Here is a 17,205-nt window from a genome sequence, read left to right as displayed (position 1 = left end):
CAACCTCCTCTCACGATTATGTAGCAAGTTATATTAAATCATCACATAATGTGTCACTCAAACGTGAAGTATTATAGAACAACTTAGGGAAGAAACGAAGTAAAAACAAAACGGATATTAAATAGAAAACAGAATTGTATAACCAAAGTCGTTACTAACACATCCCTAGAATCCTATGAATTTAGTTACACATAATTGAATAAGCTAAAAACATAGAATGAAGGGAAAACAAAGTGAACATAAGAACTAAAGCAATAAAACCCAAATGTTGAATTCATGTAGCGTTGATCTTCTCTTGATTTCTTCTTCAACCTCTTGCACAATGAAGAACTCTCAAATTTATGCTCTGGAATTATATGGCAAAAAGAATATCATTAATGAAGAGGTTTGAGGGGGTATTTATAGGGAAAAAATCGAGCTCCAGTAATTAAGGTAAAAAGTGGCTAAGTTTGGTAAATCTTGGGGAAAAAGTAGGTCAATTCTGTGCACCATGTTTTCCTAGCGGGCCACTGCACCTTGGCCAACGGTCGCTACATGTTGATCTGTAGTCTTTGTCTCTCGAACAGCGGTCGCTAGAAATTGTCCTGTAGCTTCTGGATCATTTGGAGCGGTTGTTGCGCACTACCCAGCGTGGGCGTGTTCTTCGTTTTCAACACAACTTTCTCCGGAGCGGACCGCTATTGGCTCAGCTGTCGTTGGGCCCCAGCGGCCGCTATATGTGTTGCAGCGGACCGTTGGGCGTCTTAAATGCTCCAGATTTCCAATTTCGACTTTTTGCTGTCTTTTTAGGCTCAAATATACACATTTCTCACAAAACACGTCAAAATACTAAAATAGACAAAATATGCAAAATATGGACATGAATTGTGATTTTGACATTAAAAACGGACCAAATAAAGGCCTTAAAATAGTGCAAAATCCGAGCATATCAGCATCTTATGCTCCGGTGGATTTTCTACACACCTGGCTCAAAATCACACGTTAGTTTTCAAAAATCACAGACTTTCACCCCAGAACAGATGCATGAAACGAGCCTCATCAAACTGCTCAAACTTAAACCATACTTGTCCTCAAGTATGAAAAATTGTCACGACCGCACTTCCTAAGGATAGGAAGCACGGGGAATCGTGACTAGTGGAGGAATTAAGAAGCGGGGAAGAAAGGGAAACAATCAAAAGGAGTACGACATATCGATCAAAAGACGAAATTTCATTATCAAATCTTAGTCTTGGATTACGAAGCAACATAGTTTTAACAAAAGTAGTCCAACGAATTACAGAAACATAAGAGTTCTTAAAACTTGACGTAGCGGAAGCATTTGAGAGTTAGTTACTACTATGTATGAAGACACAATAGCAACTGGAATATTTAATGAATACTGTCTTTGTCCAAATGCTCAACATCCTCCGTCCTCGTCAACGCTCAACCTGCACATAGGGAAAACATATGCAGGGCTGAGTACTTGATGCACTCAGTGGACAAATGCCAAAACAGTTATATCATGCCTCCATTGAGTGACCTCAGGGTTTTAACTTGAAAAGGCCCGAGACACTAAAAATATCTCAATCACAACCTTTCAACTCATCCTCAAATCATTTTTCCTCATCATTTCAAAACACAACCATTTCTCCTTGATTTATTTAAGAAACTGCCATATCTGTTCTTTAGTGTGCCGTGTAAGGGGCCACTTTCCACGAGCACGAAAACCGGCCAACCCATTCGATGACTCACGGTCCTCATCGTGTACACTAGTCCGAGTAGGGACGTACCCTTGCTAGGACCCGAATTCGATTAAACTCATAGTAGGGACTCACTCCCCACTAAGCAATCATCAACATCAACACCAATCTCATCAACATCAACATCAACATCAATCTCATCAACATCAACATCCTGTGAACGAGAATGTGGCCGCAAACTCGATCACTAGACCGGCCGACCCAAAAGATGGCTCACGATCCCCATTGCTGTACACTAGCCTGAGTAGGGACTCACTCCCTAGTCAGACCCGAATTCGATTTCAATAGGTCTAGTAGGGACAACTCCCTTGCTAAACAAACAGATAGGCATTTCTCAAAACAAAACATGGCATGATATTCCTTTTACAAACTTTATTTTCCTCAAAAACGTATTTGAAACATAAATCATTTTTCTGTCAAGGTCGAGCATCATCTCACATCACATCAACAAGTCGAGCATTTCATAACCACTCGAAAAGCTGTACAGCGCAACACATGACAATCACTTTCACTTTAAGCACATAAATCACATAATCATGTAATAATCGCAATCAAAGGCATTTCGTCACAAAAAATAATGCTCAAACCAATATGTCAAATCGAAAGCTCTTGAAAATACTTTAGTTCGAAAGCCCACAAAATACTTAGTTAGAAAGCCCACCTCGTTCGCTTAAAATTCCCTTAATAGCTTCTCATTCCGACTTTAGCGGCCGTGCGAACCACCTTTTCGGAAAATACATAAAGTACCCATCAATCTCGGTAACGAAGATATTTAGAATGCATGCACCATAATTAAAGTCTTTTATTTCGTTTTCTCGGTTTTTTTGTACATTTTCGATTATTCGGCGGCCGCCCAAGGCGTTGCTTGCGACGCCGGCCGGCCGCTTATGCTCGTTCTTTCCTCCGTTGGCTCCTCGTATTTTCCTCCAAGATATAGGATTTAATCCCAAGATTTTGATTAAGCGCTTAACTCACTTTCACCAATTATTTTCCTTCGAATTAATTATTTCGGACTTGAGATTATTCATCCTCGACATTAATCAAGAATTTCTTAAGTAATTTCCCACAATTAATTATTGGCCCAAAGATTTAATCTCCAGCCCATCCTTATTCCTCCAAAATATATTTTAGAGCCCAAAACCAATAAGAGATTGAGCCCAAAAGAATGGCCCAAACAAAAAGTAAAGGCCCAAAACATTTTATTATTTTCTTTTATTTTTTTAAAACAAAACCCCATTCTTTTATCTCTCTTTATCTTCTCCTTCTATCTTCTTTCTCCCTCTATATCCGACGGAAAAAGCACGCCGCCTCCCAACCTCCCTGTCGGTTTCCTCCAATTCGTCGGCTCCCCATCGTCATCGTCACGATGCCGCTGCTGTCTCGCTAAGAAGTCGTGAAGCCGCCGCTGCCACACCGCGACACCACTGCCGCTGCCACTGGAAGAGAAGCTGCTGCCGTTGCCCGCCGGAGGGACTGCTGGTCGCCGGCCGCCGTCGCTGGAGTCGCCGGACAGCGTTGGGGTCGCCACCGCCACCGAGCCTTCGAGAACCGCCACCGTCCGCTTCGGTCAACCGCTGCCGGCAGTCTCCCCTTCCCCGAAACCACTCCGAACAACCCCGATTCAACCCGCAACATACGTTCTTAATATAAAGTTAAGTTCTTTCGTGGTTTTGATTACATACGGCGATAGTTTGATTGATTCTTAGTTGATTGCTATTTGAATTGGTTACGGTAAAGGATGTGTGAAAAACATATATGCATAGCTATAACAATCTCATGCTTGGTGATAGGAAAGGCTTGGTGATAGGAAAGGATTATACCTCCAAAAATGGTTGAATCAATGGGGAAGCAATCCCTTCTCCTCTCGGCTTCTCTCTCTCGGCCCTCCTCTTTTTTTTTCTTTTGTTGTGATGTGTAATGTGAGGAGTTTAGAGATTAAAAGAGAAGTGGTGGATGGCTCTTGGTTTGTAAGCATTGATGGTGGTAGATAGAAGGTGAAGAAGTTGGAGAAGGTGAAAGGTGGAGAGTTTTTTTTGTAGGGAAAGCCGTCGCCTACTTGGATAAGGAGAAGAATAAACTTTGGGCTTGTTCCCATTTACTTGGAATTGTATTGGACTCCAATTGAATTAATTTAATTGCATGTTGTTGGGCTCAAGTTATTGCAAGCCCAAGTTGGAATATTATTGTTTTGTTAGACTTTTAAATAATTAGGGTCCAAGCTATTTTGTAGATAGACATTTGGACTCTAATTAAATTTGCAAAGCCCAATATACATTCATACTTTATATTCTCGTACTTTCCTTCGATGATTAAAATTCACAAAACTTTATTAACTTCCGTTATCTTGTTTCTTCACAAAAAAAAAAAATTAAAGAACGCCTAACGTCACAACTTATATTTGGTGTTGTTCCAAATATAATTTCTTCGATCGTTCCTCGATTTACTCGCGTCATCTTCCATAAAAAGTACGGGCGTTACAAAAATAAAGAACAAGACAAGTTTCAATGCATGGTTTCACTTTGGCACATACTACAAAAACAAAACAGAAAATGGACTGACTCTTATAAAATAAAAGGAAAGACTCAAAATACACAAAAGGTAGAAAACACATAAGCATATATACGTATTGAACTGGTTCAACTTTTGGCCACCGTCCCCACAAGCTTAAGATCAATCCAATTGTCTACAGTTTCAAATTTCTTCCCATCTCTTCTTCTATCTTGATCAGTTTATCCGTTTGTCAGGATGGCCTTAAGTTCTACCAAAACTGTTGGATTCACTCGGTCACTCATTCCTCACCAGAAATGTTAGGATCGTTCACTCATTCATTTTGACATACTACTGATGCTTGAGTTCTATTGACAAAGGCTAGTTCCTTAAGGTTTTTCTTCAGGCTGTAATGGGGCTGGGGGTTATAATGTAGATATGTAAGGGTCCCAGGGGTCCTAAATTCAGAAGATTTTAGTAAACAATAGAAGGACATGTGAACTTAGGGACAAGAACTGGAACAAACTCCGTATTTACAACTCAAAAACTCTCAAAACTTGGAGATGTCCCTTGGCCATTTTGGCCTTATTTCTCAGGGTTAGGTTACATTTTGTTCCTGCCCGGCATATACTTTTCTACCTTTTCTCTCTCTCTTCTTTTTTTTTCATTTTTTCAGGGCCAGGTTATATTTTTTTCTTGCCCTTTGTTTCTTTCAAATAATTTTTCTCGCTTTCTTTTCTTTTGCTAAGACTGTACATATATATATATATGTATAGGGTAGTGTTAATCTCCTTTTCTCCCCTTAGATTTAAGTTCCTTCTCAATTTGGAGCGTTGGATCAGGCGGATGGACGATCCGGATGACAAGCATAGATTTGATCCCTTAGTTCATTATTTGGGGCATTTCGTGCATGATGGGGTTGAATTAGTAAATTTCTATACTCAAAAACTCCCGAAACGACATGTGTGAAATTTCTATACCCACTACCTTCCTTCTATTCTACACACCATTCATCTCCAAACGTATTAACTCACAATCTCTCTACCCGTTTCGTCTCCCCAATTTCGAACCCCTTTCAAAACCCTAACTGCCCTCTCTACCCGCTTCGCCTCCAACCCGATTTCTTGGAAACAACCCTTCCGATTTTGTACTAGATTCGTCTGCGGTCAAAGAGAAGGTAGGGTTTGTCGAATGTTAATTTAGTAGTTTACATTCTGAGTTTCATCTAGCGTTTTCCCCGATTTTAGCATGTAACACACCACCCACACCACGATTCACCCGATTATCACCATAAAGTTGTAGTGCACGAATTTGTTGATGAAATCTTATAGGGTTATGTTTGTTTGGTGTCTTGCGCAGATTTCAAAATGTCTAAAAGAGGACGTCCGTCAGTTTCACAACAATCGCAGAGAGAGGGTGAGGAATCAATTTCATTTGTGTGGTCATTACTTGAATGGATCTGTACATTATGTAACTATTTTTATGCATTATATATCATGTATCATGCATCATGTGACTGTTGTTGTATACGGTCAAAGAGTGAAGGGAATATTTGTATGTGTATTACTTGATATACTCAGTGCATTATTTGTCTGTTTGAATGCATTATTTACCGTGTTTTATACATAATGTGACTGTTTTTGTAAAGCCTTCAAAGTGCGAATGCAATATTTATATGTGAATTGTTTCAATGAATCTGTACCTTATTTAACTATTTCTATGCATTATATACCTGTTTCATGCATCAAGTGCCTGCTGGTGTACATCGGTTAGAGAGAATGGAATATTTTTATGTTTATAACTAGCCTGAATCTGTATATTATGTAGCTATTTCTATGCATTATTTATCATGTTCATTACTTGAGTGATTTTGTTCATTATTTGGCTTTTTAAATGCATTATTTTATCCTGTTTTATGCATCATGTGACTGCTGTTGTACATGGGTCAAAGACTGAATGGAATATTTGTATGTACATTACTTGACCGGATCTGCACATTATTTAGTTATTATAGTGCATTATTAATCATGGTTTATCCTTTATGTGACCGTTGTTGGACATGGGACAATGGATGATTGCAATATTCATGGTGCATTTGTTGATTTATTCTGAACATTATTTGCGTATTAAAATGCATTATGTATCAGTTTTTAGGAATTATTTTGATGCTTCTGTACAAGAGTGTATAAGTGAATGCAGTATAACTGTCCACTTTATTTTATTCAGTTTGTACATTATGTAACTAATTGTATCTTATTATTATGTATGTTGTACATCATCAAAGCAGCTAAGATTGGACATCGACGAGACGGTCGATGATATACTGTCAGTAGGAATTTCCCAGAAATTCCGGGAGTTTCTGAATTGTATAAAGAGTTTAACTCCACGGCAGAAGGAAGCTGTCGCGCAACTTGAACATGAGTCTAAGAGTGAATGCAATATGTGTACATTATGGAGCTATTTCTATGCATTATTTATCATGTTTTATGCATTTTTAGATTGCTGTTGTACATGAATCTAAGAATGAATGCAATATTGGTATGTTCATTACTTGAGTGATTCTGTACATTATTTGGTTATTTGATTGCATTATTTATCTTGTTTTATGCATCACGTGGTTGTTGTTGTACATACTAGACCCTAGCCCCTGGGGTTGTTAAACCCTTAGGGAAAACAAGAACGTGCGCCAAACATCAAAACACGGCACAACTTAAATGAAACGGGGCAGGATAAACGTTCATTACATATCACAAATAATGCATTACAGAAACTAAAACTACGCATTACACTGCATAATATGTACATTATGTATATCTGTTTTAAAAAATGCCTACGCGCTATGCATGTGCAACCCCAGACGAATTACTGCAGCTCGTGTATTTGGACAACGTTTTTTAGACTTAGAACATACTACACCCTAGCCCCTAGGCTTGTTAAACTCTTAGGGAAAATAAGAAACGTGCGTAAAGCATCTAAACACGACACAACCTAAATTAAACGGGTAAGGATAAATGTTCATTACATACAACAAATCATGCATTACAGAAACTAAACTATGCATTATACTACACAATATGTACATTATGTATATCTGTTTGGAAATATACATACGCGTTATGCATGTGCAACCCCAGACGAATTACTCCAGCTCGTGTATTTGGACAACGTTTTTTAGACTTAGAACATACTACACCCTAGCCCTTAGGCTTGTCAAACCCTTAGGGAAAACAAGAAACGTTCGCCAAACAACGACACAAACGGCACAACTTAAATGAAACGGGTCAGGATAAATGTTCATTACATATTACAAATAATGCATTATAGAATCTAAACTACGCATTATATTATACACAATATACATTATGTGCAACCCCAGACGAATTACTGCAGCTCGTGTATTTGGACAACGTTTTTTAGACTTAGAACATACTACACCCTAGCCCCTAGGCTTGTTAAACCCTTAGGGAAAACAAGAAACGTTCGCCAAACAACGACACACGGCACAAAGTAAATTAAACGGGTCAGGATAAATGTTCATTACATATCACAACTAATGCATTATAGAAACTAAACTACGCATTATACTATACAAAATATACATTATGTGCAACCCCAGACGAATTAGACAGCTCGTGTATTTGGACAACGTTTTTTTGCCTTAGAACGTACTACACACTAGCCCCTAGGCTTGTTAAACCCTTAGGGAAAACAAGAAACTTTCTCAAAGCATCGAAACACTACACAACTTAAATTAAACGCGCCAGTATAAATGTTAATTACATATCACAAATAATGTATTACAGAAAATAAACTACGCATTATACTATACAATATGTACATTATGTGGATCGACGACCGAGTTCACGTTCACCAGCACTTCAAAGTCCCCGAGTTGAATCTTTCAACTCACCAGCGCAACCTCTTCTACCACCGCGAATGCAAAATCTAATGATTGGAACTTCTGACCAACAACGGGCTTTAATTCGGCAGAACATTCAGGCACAACACCAACTGTTTATAACCACAAAACAACACACATGTTAATCTTAATAAGCATTATATGACATATACTGTACATTACCAATCACATATAGTGCATTATACAATTATACTTATACATTACATGTACACTTTAATCCAACTAAAAAGCCAATATGAAACCACACGCTATAGGGATGGCTCTAACTCGCGGTCCTACGTACAGATTTTGTATCTCACACTATACCACACCCCTAGCCCCCAGAATTGGTCAACCTTATGAAAATGAATGAACCATAGAGCCACAATTTCGAACACTACCAAACTTGTTTAAACCATGCTACAACCTATCCCCATTCAAGGAAAAAATCAACATATTGCATGTGAATACTGCCACACTAGTTTAAACCATGCTACAACCTATCCCCAAGCAAGGCAACAATCAACATACTAAAGGAATGCCTCATACAATACTAAACCCCTAGGTCCCATGAATTAGGGGAATGAATGAACCCTAGCCACCACAATATCATAAACCGTGAATCATGTTTCGATAAAAATGCAAGGAGGCACGCAAACATGAAAAACGATTTTGCTGTTGTACACCGTTTGGGATATGCGACTGATTTAAAAAAAATTGAAAACATCCGAACAATAAACATGAGCAGACACCGCTGGATTACCTTCTTCCATCATTAATCGAAAGACGTCGACGGTTGATGCAAAGCCGACAACAAAAAGATATTTTCAAAATCAAACTCTGTATGCGTTTGATTCAAAGTCGAGGAAGCTGTAAACTAGAATTTATCGACGGGTTACAAAAGCTAAATTAAACGTGCATTGATGGAGAAGGAAGAGAATGAAATCTGAACGAAATTTGTTGAAAAACCGCAGAGATCCTCAACCGAGAAAATCATGGACTTTTCCATAACCAACTACATTAGTGATTCTCTATTTTGCCCTTTTCGAATTAAGTAATGATTAAATTTAATATATTCAGCAAATGATTTAGACCATTGGATTACCACAAATCAACGCATAAGATGTAGAAGGAAAAAAGGAGAAATTATGGGAAAAAGATTTGAATACAACTCTAAATATATATATATATATATATATATATATATAGGGATGTATTCATTTCCTTTTTGTATCTTTTGTTCTTTGTTCTTTTTAATCTCAGCCCCACGATTTTGTCATCCGACGGTTAGATTGGTGCCACGTGTCATTTAATAATGCATATTTTTAGTTGAATAATGCACACCGACTAATAATGCACCATTATAGTGTAATAATGCAGATTTTCAGTTGAATAATGCACACCGACTAATAATGCACCATTATAGTGTAATAATGCAGATCATCTAGACCGTTGATGAATGAGATCTAACGGCCCATACTAAGAAGAATAAAGGATCTAAGGGATGAATAGGAGAATAACGCTCCCCTATATATATATATATATATATATATATATATATATATATATATATATATATATATATATATATATATATATATTCTTTTTTTCTTGCCTATTTGACCATAGTTATTTCTACACTATCCCCTCTACCCAGATGGTGAATTGTTCTAGTTTGTCCCCTTACTCACATGGCATGAAGGCCCATGGTCTCAAAGAAAGGTGATTTTCAGTGTAGGCTCAAATTAGGTAGCTAGGGGGTGCCCTTACAATGATGTTGGTTCAAACAGTTAGAAAGAATTTGGCTCAACTAATCATTCCTATTGCCTTTAGTCCTTATTATCTTATGTCATTTTCCTCTTAGCATCAAGTGACAACCACTCTATTTCTCTGTATAGTAGAAAGTGTTCTACTCTAGGTTTCTAACTCACATTTAGAGGGATTCACAGTTGGTTTAAATTAAAGCTTTTCCATCATTCTTACATCTTCCAATCTGACTCTGATTTATTAAGGAAGATGGTCTCACAATTACACAAGTATCCTCTCTTCAATCACTCTTACTAAGGGAATCATGCCTTTAATTTTACCAGTTTATACCAGAAACACATAAATCCTAAACTAGCATATGACACTTGACTGATTCACGGGTTAACACATATTAACACTAACTACCCTAAATTGTTCCCCTCCCATAGCTTTCTATCTTGTCCACAAGCTAACTTGATGAAGTGGAAAACATGGTAGTTAGTGTTCAAACATACAAACACACACTTCTCACACTTAGACCAGACACTGAGCTAAGTGGGAGAAGACAGAACGTGAACATATTAACGAATACAATAGGCATATGTATGAACAATTTCTCACACTTAGACCAAGCTTTGGGCTAAGTGGAAGAGCAATCAACAGTAATTACAGGTAGAGAAAACACACATTATGCACATAAAAACTTCTCACACTTAGACCAAGTATTGGGCTAAGTGTGAGGACATCCACTTAAACAAAATAGACAAGGAAAACACATGATGTATATAATTGAAAACTTCTCACACTTAGTCCAAGTAATGGGCTAAGTAGGAGAAGAACACACAGAAAAACATAAGGCAGAAAAGAAAATGCACATATAAGAGCTAGCTAAAATAGAGACTATAAAAACAGAAAATTTAAAATTACTTGGTTTCTGGGGGGTTTAATTCTTTTTCAAGCTCCCTTGGGAGCCAGACTTCCGAGGGATGGTGGCTCTGTGGATTCCTCTTTGTCTGCCTGGTGGTGGTGGTGGTGGTAACTTCGTTTCTCTTTCTGGTTGGTTTCATAGGGGTAGTCTCCAGGGTGGCTTGCTGAGGTTGGCTTTCCTTGGATGAGGATGCTGCAATTTGGAGAGCTAGCTGGGAGTTCTTTTCGGCTATTGTAACCATCTTCTCCATGTGGGAGAGGACCTTTGTCATTTTGTCAGTTTGGAGCTCCAGTAGCCCCTTGTACACCGCAGTAGCCTCCCCAAGCTTACGCAGCATATCCTCTATCATCTTTTGCCATATTTCCTCAGTGCAGTCGGCCTCTCCTCAGCAGGAGCTAGTCTCACTTCAGTCTCAACTGGCCCCTTCGCTCTCCTCGCTTTCACTAGTTTCCATTTGTTCTCCTTCCTGCTCCTCGTCTTCTTCTTCTACTACGTTCTCTTTGGGTTCTTGGATGACCACACTTAGGGATGCTTGCCGCGACTTCCTTTTCTTACCGGGGACTGCAATCCGCTTCCCCCTTCTCTTTCGTTCCGCCATCTGAAACTCCTCAGCTGCCTTGGCAGCCGACTCAACAAGCCTGCCCTCTACTTCCACCAAATCTTCCTTTCTCGTCGTTCTCAAACTCCTTCGCTTGGCTCTCTCATCTAACGTCTCATCATCATTACCCGATTCTTCCTCTGGGTGGACAGAAGACAAATGCAAACCTTTGAGCTGCGCTTAGGTTGCCAAAACCATTATAGGAACTCTGCGTAGAATCAAACAGCGAGCTCGCGCCAATGATCTCGATGCTAACTTGCTGGAGCTGTTAGCTCTAGCAAAAACGTCAGCGTCAAATGATTTAGAGAACTCACGGGATCAACTGAATAAAACGAAGTATCAAGGATATCTCACCATGCAGCTCCATGCAACCCTCATGCACGTCACTCACATGCTAGCTCAGCCATGGAACAAGATAAGAAGTCGGTTATTAGTTAGTTTTGAGTTAGTTAATGACAGCTGGCTCCCGTTAGTTAGTTAGAGTTGGTTGCTTGTTCATTTTGTCTTTTACCAGCTATATAAGCTGAATGTATTGTCTTTCACAATCAATCAATAAAATACATTCTTCATCTCCAAAATATCTCTTCAGCTTCTTCCAAGCTCATGGAGCTGATATTCATAGATCTATTATGGTATCAGTGACAAAACTTCCGCATCTCCACATCTAATCTCCTTCAAATCTTCTTCCTCTTCTTCCTTTCTTTTTCATATCTCACCATGGCAAATCGAAACCGTGCTGCTCAATTACCTGCAGATGATTCTACTAGCCCATATTTTCTCCATCCGAGCGATAATCCTGGTATTATGCTCGTTCAACAACAACTCACTGGATCTAATTACGTCTCTTGGAGTAGATCCTTCAGCACTGCCCTACTTGCTAAAAACAAGCTGGTTTTTGTAGATGGATCGATCCTCCGTCCAGCTCGTGAAGATCTCCTTTATCAATCATGGATTCGCTGCAACAGCATGGTTGTTTCGTGGATTCACAACTCAGTTTCTCCACAAATCGGTTCAAGCATCATGTACATCGATGATGCTTATGCTATCTGGTTCGATTTGAAGGAGCGATTTTCCACGAGTGATTCTGCCAGAATTTATCAGCTAAGGCAACAGCTAATGTCTCTCACTCAAGGATCCTCTGATGTTAACTCATATTTCACCAATCTCCGCATCATTTGGGATGAATATAAGAATTCTCAACCCATCTCCTGGTGTACTTGCACTAGATGCACCTGTGATAGTGCTTTGAAATGGAATCAACATCAAGAGAAGGATTGCACTATGCAATTCCTCATCGGTTTGAACTCTTCCTTCTCTCAACTCAGATCTCACATTCTCTCTATGGTTCCTCTTCCTTCTCTATCTAAGGTATTCTCCTTAGTTATTCAGGAAGAGAGGCAAAGACTGATTGATACTCCTGCTAGAGCTCCTGTCACTAGTGAGCTTCCCTTTGCCAATGCTGCTTCTTCGTATGGCAGAGCTTTAAACAAGTTCTTATGCTCTCATTGTGGTAGAACCAATCATCCGGTTGAGAAATGCTTCCTTCTTCATGGTTTCCCTCTCGGATTTGGCAGAGGGAAAGGCAAACCATCATCCGGATCTGGATATGCTGGGAATCCTATTTCTGGATATGCTGGGAATTCTGGTTCTCATCAACATCGATCTGTCAATCTCGTTGAAGATAACACTAATTTGCCAAGTTTTGATCAATATCAACAGCTGATCAGTCTCTTGCAGAGCCATAAACTCACCAATCCTCCCAATGCAGCCAACACACCACCTGCAGCAAATGATCTCTCTGCTCAAACTCCATCTCATCTCTCCAATAACTTCTCTGGTACAGTTTTCTTCACTCCTTGTATAAACTCTATTTCATCTTCATGTTCTAGTTCATCTACTTGGATTCTAGATACAGGAGCTACTCACCATGTGTGCCATGACCAATCTCTCTTCCAATCTGCCACACCAATAACAAATGCTTCAGTTAATCTTCCCAATGGCAACACGGCTCCTATCACTCATCTAGGTACAGTTCAACTCACATCTCTTATCACTCTTTCCTCAGTTTTACATGTCCCAACCTTTGCTTTCAATCTGATATCAGTCAGTGCTCTCACTCAATCCTTAGCTTGCACTGTCAATTTTACTCACAATAGCTTCCAAATGTGTGTGAAAGACCCCCTCACGTGTGGGCCGGAAAGGACATCGGTCTTCCATCACGTGGGTAGGCAATGCAAGAGAAACCATCATCGATGTGGGCCGGAAAGGACATCGGTCTTCCACTCGTGAGGTAGATAAGAGATAAAGAGAAAACCATCATCGACTTGGGCCCGCTCTGATACCATATTAGAAATGGGCCACTTACCCCTTAAAAGGCCTCATAAGGGGGAGGGTTATCCACACTTATATAGATTAGATGGGATCTTCACCAAGTCGATGTGGGATAGAATTTAGAGAATTTAACATATTAGAAATGGGCCACTCACCCCTTAAAAGGCCTCATAAGGGGGAGGGTTATCCACACTTATATAGGTGAGCTAGGATCGTTACCAAGTCGATGTGGGACAAGAATTATGAATTTTAACACGCCCCCTCACGTGTGGGCCGGAATGACACATCGGACTTCCATCACGTGGGTAGGCAAGAGAAGAGATAAAGAGATATAATCCATCATCGACTTGGGCCCGCTCTGATACCATATTAGAAATGGGCCACTCACCCCTTAAAAGGCCTCATAAGGGGGAGGGTTATCCACACTTATATAGGTGAGCTAGGATCGTTACCAAGTCGATGTGGGACAAGAATTATGAATTTTAACATGTTAAATTTGGAGAATTGAAAAAGCAGAGAAGAAATCTATGGAAGAAATTGAAGAAACTGCCATGGAGAAATGAGAGAAACCGTCGGTGAAAGAGAGAGAGTGAAGAGAAAGGGAATTTCATTAATGACTACATTGTGGAAAAGTTGGTTTACAAACTACATTAATTTGCCTTATATATAGGCTGGAAATAAGCTAACTAACAATACTCTAATAGCCCCCCTCAAGATGGAAGCATCTTGACCACAAACACAACAACAAAACAACTACAAACTACTAAATCCTAATTACATTTATTCTCCAATTCTAGTATATCCAAAATAACATTTGATTGTTGATATAAGAGAAGTCGGGAACTGCCGAAAAAAGTTTAAATCAAGCGCCACCCCAAATTTCAGCAGCAACTTCATAGACTTGAGTCACCTTCATCACAAAAGAAACTTGTGTTGCAGTTTGGAGTTGTAGGAACCTGCATTATCAGGTGCTCTTCCTCCAATTCAAACAAAAGCCAAACAAGAGGCTAGATAACAGAGATTTGAACTTGAAAACTTGGCAGAAAGTGCCTAGCAACACCAACAAACAACACCAACAAACCAACATGTTTATTTGCCTAGCATCACCAACAAACTGATAACTCCAAACACTTGAGAAAAAAAAATACAGGAGCCTATCTAAAAAAGGAGAGAAAATGAGCTCTGGTAACACCAAAATGGTGAAGAAGAGAGGAATTGAGAAAAAGAAGAGAAACCGATTTTTATCGGTGATTTGAGATTCATAGAAAAAAAACCGACTCAAACATCGGATCTGAGAACTGAGATTTCCGATACAAACATCGGAATTAAAGAGAAAACCGATTTAAGATGAAAGGAAACAGATCGGTGAACATAGAGATTCACAAACAATAGAGATGAATTCAACCGAAACTCGGTGAATAAAAACCAGAAACATAATTGATATTTCAGATTCATAGAATCCTATTTCAATTGATATTTCAGATTCATAGAATCCTATTTCAATCTGTGAGAATTGAGAAAACCGAATTCAATCGGTGATTGAGATTTGAAAAAAAAAAAAGTAGATCGGCTGAAATTTCAAAGCCAAAGAGAGAGAATAGAAAAACCTGGAGCACCGGTGAAGACTGAATCCGGTGAGAGACTTGGCGAAAAACTCTCATGAATCAAACTCACAAACCCTAGCTATGAAAAAAAATGAAAAATCAAAACAAAAGATAGAGAAGATAGAGGTAATCAGAGGCACGCAGCGAATTTGCGCTCTGATACCATGTTAAATTTGGAGAATTGAAAAAGCAGAGAAGAAATCTATGGAAGAAATTGAAGAAACTGCCATGGAGAAATGAGAGAAACCGTCGGTGAAAGAGAGAGAGGGAAGAGAAAGGGAATTTCATTAATGACTACATTGTGGAAAAGTTGGTTTACAAACTACATTATTTTGCCTTATATATAGGCTGGAAATAAGCTAACTAACAATACTCTAATAAAGAACATGAAACATTTTTATAAAATGTGTGTGATCATCTTATTCATAATAATCATCCTCGTCCCCCTCTTTTTCATTTTGCCAAATATTAAGCTTGATCAAAAGAAAATTGGGAGCGTTGCTGTTAAGATTATCACCATCGACCAAGCCATCACGACTGTGGTTCCGAATTAGATCGCCCTTCTCTTTGGCTGCCTTGAGAACCGGGTAAAGAAAAAAGAAAAAGAACTGATGGATGCCAAGGGAAATTCAAAATTAATGGTGAAGTATAAAATTAAACAAGGTTTGGTAGATAGTACTCCATCCGTCCATGAAAAATAGACTACATTTGTCATTTTTAGTTGTCCACATAAAATAAACCAGGTTTGAAAAAGGACCCCACATTTGCTATCTAACACAATTAAACACTACTAATAATACGGACTCTACATTCCATTAACACTACTTCTCTCTTACTTTTTTCCATTATCTCTTACTTTACCAATTTCACATTAAAATCCGTGACATTCACAATGTTGTCTATTTTTCATGGACGGAGGGAGTATATTCTATTGAAGTACTCCATCCGTCTCCTAATAGATGTCACATTTTCCTTTTTAGTTTGTTCCACAAACGATGTCACATTTCCATTTTTGAAAAAAGTTCTCTCTCACATTAATATAAAAATTATATTTTCTCTCTTCATTAAACACACAAAACAAAACCTCCTAAAATCTCGTGCGATCCCACAAGTATGACATCTTTTATAGGACGGAGAGTACAATGTAGTAATAAGGTTTGAAGTTATGTAACTCATGTTAAAGAAAGTGCATAGAGCTTTGTTATGTTAAAGAAAATACCACAATCATATCATATGTCAATACGTGAAGATAAAGACTTGTAAATGGCAACAACAATTTCCTGTTATCATTGACTACGCTGAGATGATAGATTCAGGCTATGATTCATCCCTGTTGTCACCCGTGGCACGAAGCTTAATGTGAAGAGCGTTGATGCCAAGTTCCTGAGATATTGCCAATGGATGAGTGAAATGGGAAATAAACAAATGGTGCCATGGAATGTATAATGGATAGCAAATTTAGATGGAATATCTAATTAAGAACCTTGCATCTCTGAGAAATATCTTGAGCAGCAAGCATAGGGAGATGATCCTTCACCTTCATTCCACCTAAAACCAAAAACAAGGGAATTGATAATCAAAACCAAGCCAATACTCATGAAAACTCATTTCCAAGTAATAAAGCTTATAACTCAGAGATCAGTAAGCCATGGAATGATATATATGAGTGTTAGTGTGTGATTTTAAGAAAAAGGACATCAAATCACCATAAATTAGGAGTCAATCATCCCAAATCAAATCACCGTGTAATATTAATCCTTGAATAGGATTATTGACTTACCATGTATATTCTGTTCCTACACCATATTTAAGGGGAACACCATAGAGTAAATAAATCATCACATTCAATACAATCAATAGTGTTCTCTCCTCCC

The 17,205-nt window shown here is 38.7% G+C and overlaps 3 long non-coding RNA genes across 3 annotated transcripts; 1 reads left to right on the top strand and 2 right to left on the bottom strand.

Moving 5' to 3' along the window:
* Positions 1–1,395: 1,395 nt before the first annotated feature.
* On the bottom strand, positions 1,396–3,999 carry LOC121783771. Its single transcript, XR_006046645.1, has 3 exons — positions 3,560–3,999; positions 2,401–2,462; positions 1,396–1,427 (listed from the first exon to the last, which is right to left on the bottom strand). It is a non-coding gene; the product is annotated as an uncharacterized LOC121783771 (long non-coding RNA).
* LOC121783770 lies at positions 2,906–3,917 on the top strand. Its single transcript, XR_006046644.1, has 2 exons — positions 2,906–3,390; positions 3,530–3,917. It is a non-coding gene; the product is annotated as an uncharacterized LOC121783770 (long non-coding RNA).
* Positions 4,000–14,317: 10,318 nt separating the features above from the next.
* LOC121783977 lies at positions 14,318–15,623 on the bottom strand. The gene is made up of 2 exons (XR_006046680.1): positions 15,335–15,623; positions 14,318–14,777 (listed from the first exon to the last, which is right to left on the bottom strand). It is a non-coding gene; the product is annotated as an uncharacterized LOC121783977 (long non-coding RNA).
* Between the last annotated feature and the right edge of the window lie 1,582 nt (positions 15,624–17,205).

The sequence above is a fragment of the Salvia splendens genome, chromosome 21 (assembly GCF_004379255.2).
Source record: "Salvia splendens isolate huo1 chromosome 21, SspV2, whole genome shotgun sequence".
NCBI classification, from domain to species: Eukaryota; Viridiplantae; Streptophyta; class Magnoliopsida; order Lamiales; family Lamiaceae; genus Salvia; species Salvia splendens.
The sequence above is the reverse complement of the archived record's forward strand: the minus strand, read 5'-3'. Positions and strand labels throughout refer to the sequence as shown.